This window comes from Homalodisca vitripennis, unplaced genomic scaffold, assembly GCF_021130785.1.
Source record: "Homalodisca vitripennis isolate AUS2020 unplaced genomic scaffold, UT_GWSS_2.1 ScUCBcl_11823;HRSCAF=21237, whole genome shotgun sequence".
NCBI classification, from domain to species: Eukaryota; Metazoa; Arthropoda; class Insecta; order Hemiptera; family Cicadellidae; genus Homalodisca; species Homalodisca vitripennis.
The window spans coordinates 1-11,399 of NW_025787943.1; the positions used below are offsets into that span (position 1 = coordinate 1).

The following is an 11,399-nucleotide window of genomic DNA, read 5'->3' on the forward strand; positions in this document are numbered from 1 at the left end:
TCAAACCTTTTTAATATCTATAAAATGTTTTCAAAATCGCTTCATTTTAACCCTTCGTACGCTGAAAGCAATTTGTATAAAATTGCTCTAATGCTCAATAAAAAAAAATAATAATTTTTAATTTTTTTAAAGTTATATATTTTTTTAGGTTCATTGGTCTTGCAACTGCTGAAAACACATGATAGTTTTTGTATTGCTTTTATTTTATTTACATATGAGTACATCAAATACATGTAAATATACACGCAATATATAAAGTCCAATAAACATTTCTGAAAGTAGCAAAAGTTAGCACAACAGTAATTCATATTATTTATACAACATTAGTAGATAATGAAGGGAACAAATCCATGACAAATATAAAATATATAAAAAACACAAAATGGTACAAAAATAAAAAAGGCACACTAATATTGGACTTGTGTGTGGTAAATCTCAAAACACTCATCTGGGTGGAGGGCAGGCTTGGCCTCACATGTTTTACATAGTTGTATAGTTTATCGCATTATCAATATGGATAACCTTGTATAATAGACAGCTAAAGCAATATAGCAGGTTATAAACAATAAACAACAGTACATAGCGGACCGCTGGCAGCTGACTGTCACGCGCGGAGTATTTCCGCTTAGAGCGTACAGCTTGCTCACTGGCGATGGCGCGGGACTGACAAAGCAAACAAAAGCTTCCGTTGTGAATTGGTCCCAGCTGTTTTGATGAGTCACGCGTTCACAATTGCGTAATATTAGATCACCAAATATTCACTCTCAAGCATTCTGGCGGCAATTTGTAGAACTAAACGTAAATATATTGCGTTGTCAGGGGATTCCGCGATCTATTCCGCTACTTAGAACGTTTCGAGTTAGATTTACTCGGCGGAATATTCCGCTTACAGCGTACGAAGGGTTTAAAATGTTCAATGTTTGATGTCTCAAAATTGGCAAAGTTTACATGAAAAACTATACAAATACATATTTTTATCAAAATCTAATGCCACTGGTTTGAAAATAATGGTTAAACAATAAACAAACTAGGTTTTGAAAATTTAACTTCATGTTTTTATAAACAATAGTGCCAAATCATTGCTTGTCGTGAGGTTGTGCTGACCTGCATAACAACTATATAAGCTCTCTCAACTCGTCATCATAATGTACTGGATAAAATGGTATAATACTAAATATTTTCAAAGCATTTTGTGTGCATTTTCTTTGAATTTTTATTCCATGTGGGTACTGTTTGAAAAAGCTGAAATTGTAACTAAAATTGAATTCTTTGCTAGATGGAGTAAACTTATAGGTCTCTCATTTTCACTATTTTGTCATCTTCCATCTACATTTTAAAAATACCATTAGGTTTTTGTTAGAAATCTATTATTTACCCATAAGAACCTCCATTTAATAGAAGAAGTAAACATTTTTTTTTTATACTTCATTCTCCTATCTCTCATTCATTTTATTACCAAATGAAAATGTAGAGATTTGCTTTACATAAGCCAAGCACGAAGTATTTAGGTGTACTCATAATGTTTACCCCTACCATAAAAATAGGGATTTGTAGGAATAAGCAGAAGAGGTAGGCAAATTTTTTAAAGTAATTCCTTTGTGGCCTTTTTTTGTTTTAACAACAAATTGAGTTTTTAAATCAAATTGTAAATGAAGCTATAAGTAAATATTTCTTGTTACTACGTATTATACTGTGGCAAAAGTCACCCTTTGAGTCAAAGAAGTGATTTTACTTAATGTTTACAATAGCCTGCCCCTTTTCTTAGCATGATATACATGGCTAACACAAAGATAAAATCTGACCAGATTGCAGAAAAATAAATGAAGATTAGTAAAAACAAAATCAAATAGTATTTTCTGGCAAAAACTCAAGAGGAAATAACAGCTGTTGACTTTAGTTAAGTTTAAACGGCTCAATGAAGAAATGTATCAGTGCTGTCAACTGAGAAAACCCTTAAAAAATGGTTGTCGCTTGATTCCATTAATTAGCACAAGGGGTTCAACTGAAACCCCAAACAATATTTGTACATTTTAAAATACTTTCTACTTACACACAGATGAAGCCAGCAACATTTGTAACTTATAACATCATCGTCTACACTGTTGGCAAATGTAATGGCTATGATGTGGTGCAAAAGATTGGGACCTGAAACATTGTAATAACATGAGCAAATAATGTGGGCAATCAGAGAGTAAACAATCCTGTTCCTAAATTATGTTGTAGTTTAACAATAAATTTGTTAAACTGATTGTAAACAAACACAAAAAAATATACTTGGTACTGCAAATAAGATCATACAATTGATTATTACTTAAGAAACAACTGATAATTATCTTTAACATGTAAAATATTGCAGATTTGTGATAATTCATTCTGAAATTGTAAATTAAATCAAAGAGTCTTAATATGGGTTGATATTGGTATTTTAATTACATTACTAACATTATTGTAATTATTAATTGTCAAGACTATCACCATGTTAATTTTAACAGTATTGATAATTTGGATAGATCTCACTCATACCTTAATCTACGATAGAACAATAAAAAAGGTAATAAACAATATTTATATTAATATAAATCTTGGTATGTATAAGGTTGATTTACAGAATGACAAGATCAAGATTTATAAACAAATTTGTAAATAGGTAATACAGTTTTTTTTTTTGTAACTGTCAACATACCTGGAGCAACAGCCACAAGTTTGGTCATGTTGTCCTCAGCTCTCATGCCTAGAGGCATACAAGAGTCTGGGAGTGCGGGTGCTCCCACCTTGTATATCTTGAGATCCGCCCACTTGACGTCAAAGGAGTGAGGGTGCAGTGGTGTCTTCCCACCATAGAAGTACTCGCGTGTAACGCATGTCACGAGCGTCTGACCGGTAGTTTGTAACCTCTCCACCACCTGAGTTGTAGATCACCATTTAGTAGTTAGTACGCACAACCAATAAAACCAATATCTGATATGGTAGATAAACATCTAACATACAATTTTTACAAAATTAGCTTCCTAATGATACAGAAACGCAAGGCAAAACAACTAAATATTTGAGTTACTGGACACTTCCTGAATCAGCAAGTAAAGATAATTGTCTAATCCAAAAGAAATTTCTCTCAAAATCTCTAACTTCATAAAGTATTAACTATTGTGAGATTGTGTGCAAAGACAAAAGTAAACATACCTTCAAATTATGTTATAGAGGAACATACACAAATACAATAAGTATGATATAAATAAGTTTTATGTGTTTATTGTAAAGCAAATTATTATTGTCCTTGCTTGGCAGACATGTGACAATTAAAAAAATATATATATAGCGAATTTACTCATTTTAGTGATAGTAATGTGCATAGTTACAGGGTGATGTATTAACATAGACCACAGAATATACAAACTTCAAATTAAAATATATTTTTTTAAAATCACAGTGTTCCTTCACATTAGTTTTCTAAATACTATTTATATGAAAATTGTATATAAGAAATATTAAGGAATATGTAAAACCATTTTAATGCATAAATTCCAAAATAAACTGAAAACTGTGTTTGCTACCAACTGCTGCTACCAACTTCCAAATTGGAAGTTAATTTTCAGTAGGTTCAATAATTGTAAGATGAGAAAGAGATAACACTGTGTTGAATGCATATTAGATAGATAATGGTGGAAGATCACTTGTCTTTTGGAGCACTGTGGTAGTAGCTACTAATAACCCTAACACAATAGAACAACTTGAACACACTTTATCAACCCAATCTTGAAACAATGAATAACTTCTATTAGTAAACAATATCTTAAATAGGTTGCCCCATTCAAAACCATTTTTCAAATTTCAGGCTTTCCAGGCAATAATGTTACATCTTCAGGTTTGTCTTTAAACAAACATCAGTTATAGAACTTAAAAAAATGTAAATGCATGCAAAATTGTTTATTATAAGCTATGCCAGTAATTTAAATGTTTTCAAGTAATACTTGTTCTGAAAAAAAAGTTGAGTAAATTTGACGTCTGACACTTCTTCTTATAAGGCCTATTGCCTAGCACCTGGGCATCAAAGGGCACATATGGAAGCAAATTCTACAAACCACTGAAAACAACCGACCAGGTCTTCCTGAGGGAACTTAGGATCAACCTTCAAAAATGCTAAAGATGGCAAAACGGTCCTTAGCACTGTATAGTTAATAATTAACCATTCCATGCCATATGAATACGTCTACTATGTGAGAAGATGAACATCAGATGAAACGCCTGTCTATTAGAAGGTGGATGTAGAACGTTAATAAGTCATCTATAAGATTTGTAGAACTCATCTAGTGAGTAATTGGTATGAGATAAGTCTAAAGGCTACAAACAGGGGATTCACAGATTAGTTGTCGTAGCGGCTGACGTTTGCTGTTAATACATAGTATCTACTCAGTTTTAGTTAGTAAAAATCTGTATACAAAAAAACTAAAACAAACTTTGGTCGAATTAATGCAAGTTATAATATTATTGGAACAGGAAATTAAGACCAACTTACCACTTACGAAATAAAGTGATCTGATCAGATGCTATTAAAGACTAGATCTGTTGTGATACTAATTAAAATGAACTTTGACTTTATGTAAATTAAGGAGATAGCAAATTAAAATTAAGATAATTTTCTTTGATTTGTGTTTATATACTGAAATATAACTTATCACTAAAAACTTATAAAACCTTTATATTTATATATTACAAATATTATATATTTATAATCACACAGCTTTGACCAAGATGCATATAGATATAAGAAAAACTGAAATAAGAAAAAAGATTTAAGACATAGCTCGACTGGACATAAATAAAAAATGCTTTAACTCATTACCTATATGTTACGATGTAGCCCGACTCAATGAAAACTGAATTTCTTAAAAGAGGAGAAGAAAATTCTGCCCGTCCTTGTGGGCTACTGGCCTGTGTGAGGATCTTATCAAACAGAATAAGGAGGAAAGTCGACAGTGCTGATCGATAGTGTAATATGATATAGATAGTATGACACCATCTAAAATATGGTATAGTACAATGTGAACAGAAAATATTGCATTTTGTGTCATGCTTTAAATATTTAAATTTATAATGATAATTAAAGTAAAAATTAGTAAGTGATATATATATATAGAGCTAAAAGTGTGAACTAAACTCACCCCACCACTTTTAGGAAGCAACACTACCCTGACGAAGTTCGGCATATCTTCTGACCAGTTCGTTGTACAGCCTCTCCTGGTCCCAGGACCAATATTACATCTACCTCAAACGCCTGAGCAGCATGCATTAGATGTTTGTATCCGTCATTCTTGATCCAGCCACAGGTGTTGATTATGATCCCTGAGGCATTTGCTATACAACATATCCATAACTTAGTACATACAGAGATGGCACACAAAAAACAAACTTTTCTTCATCTTTTAGGAAGAAAAGATCAATGGCAGAATGTTACTAAGTACATTGTTAAATAAAGTAAAAGTTAAAACTGTCTAAAAAACTAAACAAATACACATAAAGTTTGTACTGTACGTTTAGTTGAGCCAGTATTGTCAGTCGCAGTTATGAGTTCACAAAATAAAAAGTCTAGGTCTAGAGATGGTTTTTAATTTGCATTAGAAATAAATGCAAGACAGTAGCCAACATATAGTAATTATTTTTTATGAAAGTGAACTGTAAAACTTTGCACAAAAACTACAAACATAATAGTACGTTAAAACTTTTTCTTCAGAAAAAATATAATCTAGTTTTGAACTCAAAGAATCACTAGTAACAGTGCGCTTGATGCGATATCTGTGTATGGTCTCTTTAAATTAAAAAACAGGAATTTAATTTATACAGTGACACAACAATCTATCTTGATTTGTTTTGTTTTGTTATAGTTGTCACATACATTTTAACATTTAAAAATGTCTTTTATTTGCAATTTTACCAATGATTATGGTAATTTTAATGTTCTTATTAATTACATTTTCAATCAAATCAGAGAAAGTAATTTATTAGACAAGACCAACTAATAAAGAAAGTATACCGTATATTACTTATAATGTTCATGTTAAATATCGTATTTAATTAGACATATTGAATAACTTGTCAATATACTGAAAAAAACCTGCATATAATGCATATGAAATACATGAAAATAATAATTTAAAATAATAAAAAAAATAAACGAATAAGCTAAATAAAAACAGCTTAATCAGTTAATTAAATTATTGTTTGTAGGCATTTTAATTGTATCAGAAGGGAAATGAGCTATTTTCAATATAGTTGCATAAAAACATTAAATTAAAATTCATATAACCAAAAATTTACAAAATAGAAAATTTACTTATAATTCTGTCATCAGTTTAGACTTTATGGAAGATAATTTACATGTGTGGTTTTGTATTCTTTTTTCAAAATTATCAGTTGCAAAACTAAACCAAAAGTTACAAATGAAATTACTCAACATAATATTGCAACACTCTATTTAATGGTACCTTTCTTGTTGGGCACGCATCCGATCATGGACAACTTCTGCCATCCTAGACACAAGAGTGTTGAAGAAGGTCAAGTTCTGGCCCATGCTCTTGTTGCCGTAGTGATAGACCAGAGGTGGCCTGTTGTGAGAAACCCTCATCCACAGAGGCTGGCCGCTCAACCATCACTGCACCTTGTTGTAAGCATTTATTGAGTTAGCTGAATACCAGTATACTGTATTCATGGACAACTTCTGCCATCATGGATACCAGAGTGTTGAAGAAGGTCAGGTTCTGGTCCATGCTCTTGTTGCCATAGTGAATAGATCAGAGGTGTCTGTTGTAAGAAACTTTCATACATACTGGCTTGCCATTAAACAATCACTGTTTATTGACTTACCTGAATGTAAGTATATTCTACAAGTAAAAGAAGTATGACTTCAATATATTTAAGTTGCAATAAAACTTACTGTCAAAGAACAGACTTAAGATTCCAAGTTTTTTTTACAATAAAAGAATTGTGAAGGTACTAGGATTTTATTTGTCATTTTGTCGTTTATGGTTATAAAACAATAACATTATATATGAGACATAGTGGGTATGGAGTTAAAATATAAAAGGTTTGTAGTGATTTTCTGATGTATATGCGTATCACAAAACTTTAGGTATGATTTGTTTTTTTTTAACCTACTTTCTTAATTATGTGTTAGGTTAGGTTTTCACATGAGGAAGAGATAAGATTACAGATTTCAAAACTCTGTGTTACTGAATTTTTGTGTAACTAAATGATGGAAAATGTTTATAATATAATTCTGTTAACTTAACAAAATTTAAGATTTGCACTTGCTAATCCAAGGTGATCATTGTATTGAAATTCTTTCATCTCAAGAAACTTCAGATGAGGCCTATACAATGTTACAGGAGGCATAAAAAGAGTCGGGTTCTTTGCTACAGCACAAGCTTGAAGGTGGTTTAAGATATTTAAAGAGGGGAGACAATCAATTTGAAGTGGACTCGGTGCTCCAGTTATTTGCTCGGAAGAAAATATCAATGTTGCTGCTGACATTGTGAGAGAGGATCGACAAATTTACCTGAGCTAACTTTCCCGAAATACTGAACATTTCATTAGGTGCCACCTGCTATAAAATAAACGTGTTTGTGCACCATGGGCTCCAAAACTGTTGATTCCCAAACAAAACAACATTCGCATGCAGTCTGCATGCAGTTAAAGTTGACTTTAGGGAAAGATCCAGAGTTTCTTTCAAATGTCATCACTGCTGATGAAACCTGTCTACATTTTTTTGATCCTGAGAGCACACAACAAAGCTCAGTGTGGAAATCTGGACATCTCCTTCATCACCGACCTCCAAAAAAGCAAGTGGTTGCTTCTACTGGGAAGATTATGGTCATCTAATTCTTTGATATTCTTGGAAAGGTATATCAGTATTTCGTATCCGCACACACATCAATACTATAGGGATGTCATGAAGATATTTTAAGTCCATATCGGGCGCAAAAAGTCATATTTCTGTAACTTGAAGAAGAAACGACTTTGTTGGGAGACATTATCCATCATCAGAAACAGTGGTGAAGGCTAAGGAGGTGACTTTACGGAACCGCTTAAAAAAGTATTTCCTGTATGTATTTTGAAGACTGGCAGACGCTGGGACAAGTGCATCGCATTCAAGGGAAACTATTTTGAGAAAGACCATCAAAATTATGAGGGTAAAATAAAGATTACCATAAAAAAATTACTATCACTCTTTATTGAACAGCCCTCGTATATGGATTGTCTTTAATCTGAATTCTAGTACTTCAAATAGTATTACTGCACATAGGTTAAAGTGAAAATCAATAAATATACTAAGTAATCTGTAAACTAAAAGTCTTATTATAATTGTAGACTGTATATTATTCTACATGAAAAGTATCTTTGATAATAACTTAACAGCAAAAAATGTAAAATTTTTTACGAAGTTATTTAGATGTTATTAAGAAAAGATTACATACAAAAAATTATAAATTAAACTGTATTTGGAGTTTTAATGCAAGTTATGAAAAAAAAAAACGGTCTATTTTGAGGTAATTATAGTTGTTTACTATAGATTTTTCTGTCCTCAAATAAATAACAGTACTTTTAATGGGATTCACCCTTTACAATTGATTTTACTTTTAAATTTTAAAAAAATGCTTTGAAAATTATTAATAGGCCAAATTTTTTCATTTGCATACTAAAGTACTGTTCAAAGAATTAATATTTAAAACTGTTTCATACTTAATTATGCATACATATATGAGAATTTTATACACATTTCAAACCACAATACATAGAACTAAGATAAATGACTTATTATTTACTGGGCATTAATATGAAGAAAATTCCAGAATAATTATTTTCACCACGTTTATAATAATTTTTCCACCCAATAAAAAAATGTTTTGACTGAGAAATTATATTACTTTGACGATTAATTTGGTATAAATTCAAATTTTCTGATTTGTAGCAATATATTTCAACTGTAGTGTATGACCACTTAATGCATTTTAAGTAATTTTATACGTAATGACCTGTAGTAGACTACTGTATTCATATGGACACAATACTAATGAACAGTATTTACAGCTGAGTGTGTTACTCTTACTTTAAGGCTTGGCCTATTAAAAAGGGTTAAAATACATTGATCTTTAAACTATAATAAATAAGTAAACAGCTACAATGCATAATATAGTTTAATATAGTAATAAAGTAACAACTACAATGTATAGTTGAGAAACAACCTCAGCATGATTAGAAATATTGAAAAGATCATACTAAAAATATTTGTTGGACTCTATATACTGTGTACTTTGAAAAGTGTAATTCTATCTTCAGAGCTCAAAATAATACACAAATATCTATCTCTGCAAACAGAAACTTGAGTCAAAGTTCTCATTAAAATGCTGATTATTACATATAGGCTAATTACAAAACTTGAAAGTAGGTGTCTCAACAAAGTTGTAGAAATTTTACATTAGAAGACTCACTCAGTTACAAATGAGATGCTGTTATGAAATGGCTCTACCTACTCATTTTGTTTTTATGTAATAAAAAAGGAAAAATAATTCTTTGACACTAGTGTTTATATTATAAAACTCATTGTGCACATATACAATATTTAATGAATAAATATTATAAATTAAATAGGAAACAATTTATTTAACTTTGTCTGTGATAGCATCAGATTTCAGGTGCTGCACTGGAGCAAACTCCCACATTCACATTGAATCAAACCCTTCCCACCATAGCTACAATGTATGTAGAAAACTCAGTTTATCCATCGTGCTTCCGAGATAGTATCTAAAACATTGTAGAGCACTCAGTTGTTCACCTGATGAGACAATGAGAACAACTCTCCACTTACGTTACATTACTATTTTGTAGTATAGGTGTCTTTGATCTCAAAATGACGGAAAGAGTTTGTTTAAACCTTCTTTGTCCCTGACATTTTTTGTTCTCTATAGACAAACACAACTCCAGATTCCAGGGAGTCAAGTGTAACAGCATCAGATTCAGACACTGCACTAAGAGAAAGATGAACTGGAGCAAACTCAACATCCACATTATCTATCTTTGCTCTAAAAGAATTCAAACAAAACTATCTTGAAAAATAGATTGTCTAGATTAAGACAACAAAAATTTTATGTAAAATATTTAAATTACCAATAGTGCCTGGGATAGAAATTTGTCCCTGACCCACATCAGATCCACGTAGATGGGGTCGACGTCCCATGCGAGCAGCGTAGTTCAGCAATATCCTTGTCACTGTGGACTTCCCAACATCCATGGGGCCAACAACTAGTGTGACAGGTCCCCGACCAGCATCAGCTTCTGCCTTGATCCGTAGTTGCTCCAGACAGGCATGGCAGTTCAGGTAGAACATCTGACAACATGACAAGTTGAGTTTCACAATAATGGTATTGCCATATAGAATGGTACGCCAAATATTGTAATAATAATAAAAAGATAGAATGATCTGTCTGTTGATAGATCGCATATGTCCAAACCGAATAATCACATGTGCGTGATAAAACATTGTTTTAATCTAGAATATTGCCAATCTTTTTTACTAAATATTATAATATTACTCAGTTACTTTCTGATTAAACGGAGGCCACCTATTCAGAGCACGCTGAGGCTGATGTTTAAGCACGTTAGGCGATTTAGGTTTTACTAACCTATCCTTTAATATTTATTATGTGAATACCCACCCAAAGGATGTGGGGCTCAGCAAAATGGCAAAATAAAAAACATCGGGGCACAGCTCGCCATCATTTAGATTCCTATCTTGCTGAATACATGTGGCGCTCGGCCGCTGGCAACAATGCTTTTAAGCAATAGAATAACAGCACATATTGAAGATTAACTCAATACAAAAACTGAAACTTACCATAGGTGTTTCTTTGGCAATGTAACTAATATTTTTTCTCCCTTTGAGTTCAATTGTACACCCTTGCCATGTGAATACTGCAACTTTAGCTCCTGTGTGGAATGTGTACTGTTTTCCTTTGACTAGTTCGGTACCAAATATTTTTGCTAAGCCACTCTTCACCTGAAATCAATCAATCCAAACAAAAAATTAATATTGATAAACAAATAATAATAGCTTGGATCAGCTACCGGAAAGGTCTGACTTCAATATATTTTAATTTTATTGGAAATATACTGTATCCTATGCAAGTGACTGGTTAATCAATATGAAAATTTTTCCAATTATTTGGAATACTTATAAGTACACAACAGTGACTATATACAATTTTAAATAAACTAAAATTGATGCGATATAATGGATGGATAAATTCCTAAGGAATTTATGTTTTGCCTAAAAACAACAAACAAGTTTATGAAATAATGGAAAATATATAACTTATTGTCAATTACGAAAAAGAGTAATAAAGATGAAA

The 11,399-nt window shown here is 31.7% G+C and overlaps 1 pseudogene; it reads right to left on the reverse strand.

Moving 5' to 3' along the window:
* Nucleotides 1–2,031: 2,031 nt before the first annotated feature.
* On the reverse strand, nucleotides 2,032–11,047 carry LOC124374967 (annotated as a pseudogene).
* Nucleotides 11,048–11,399: the final 352 nt, after the last annotated feature.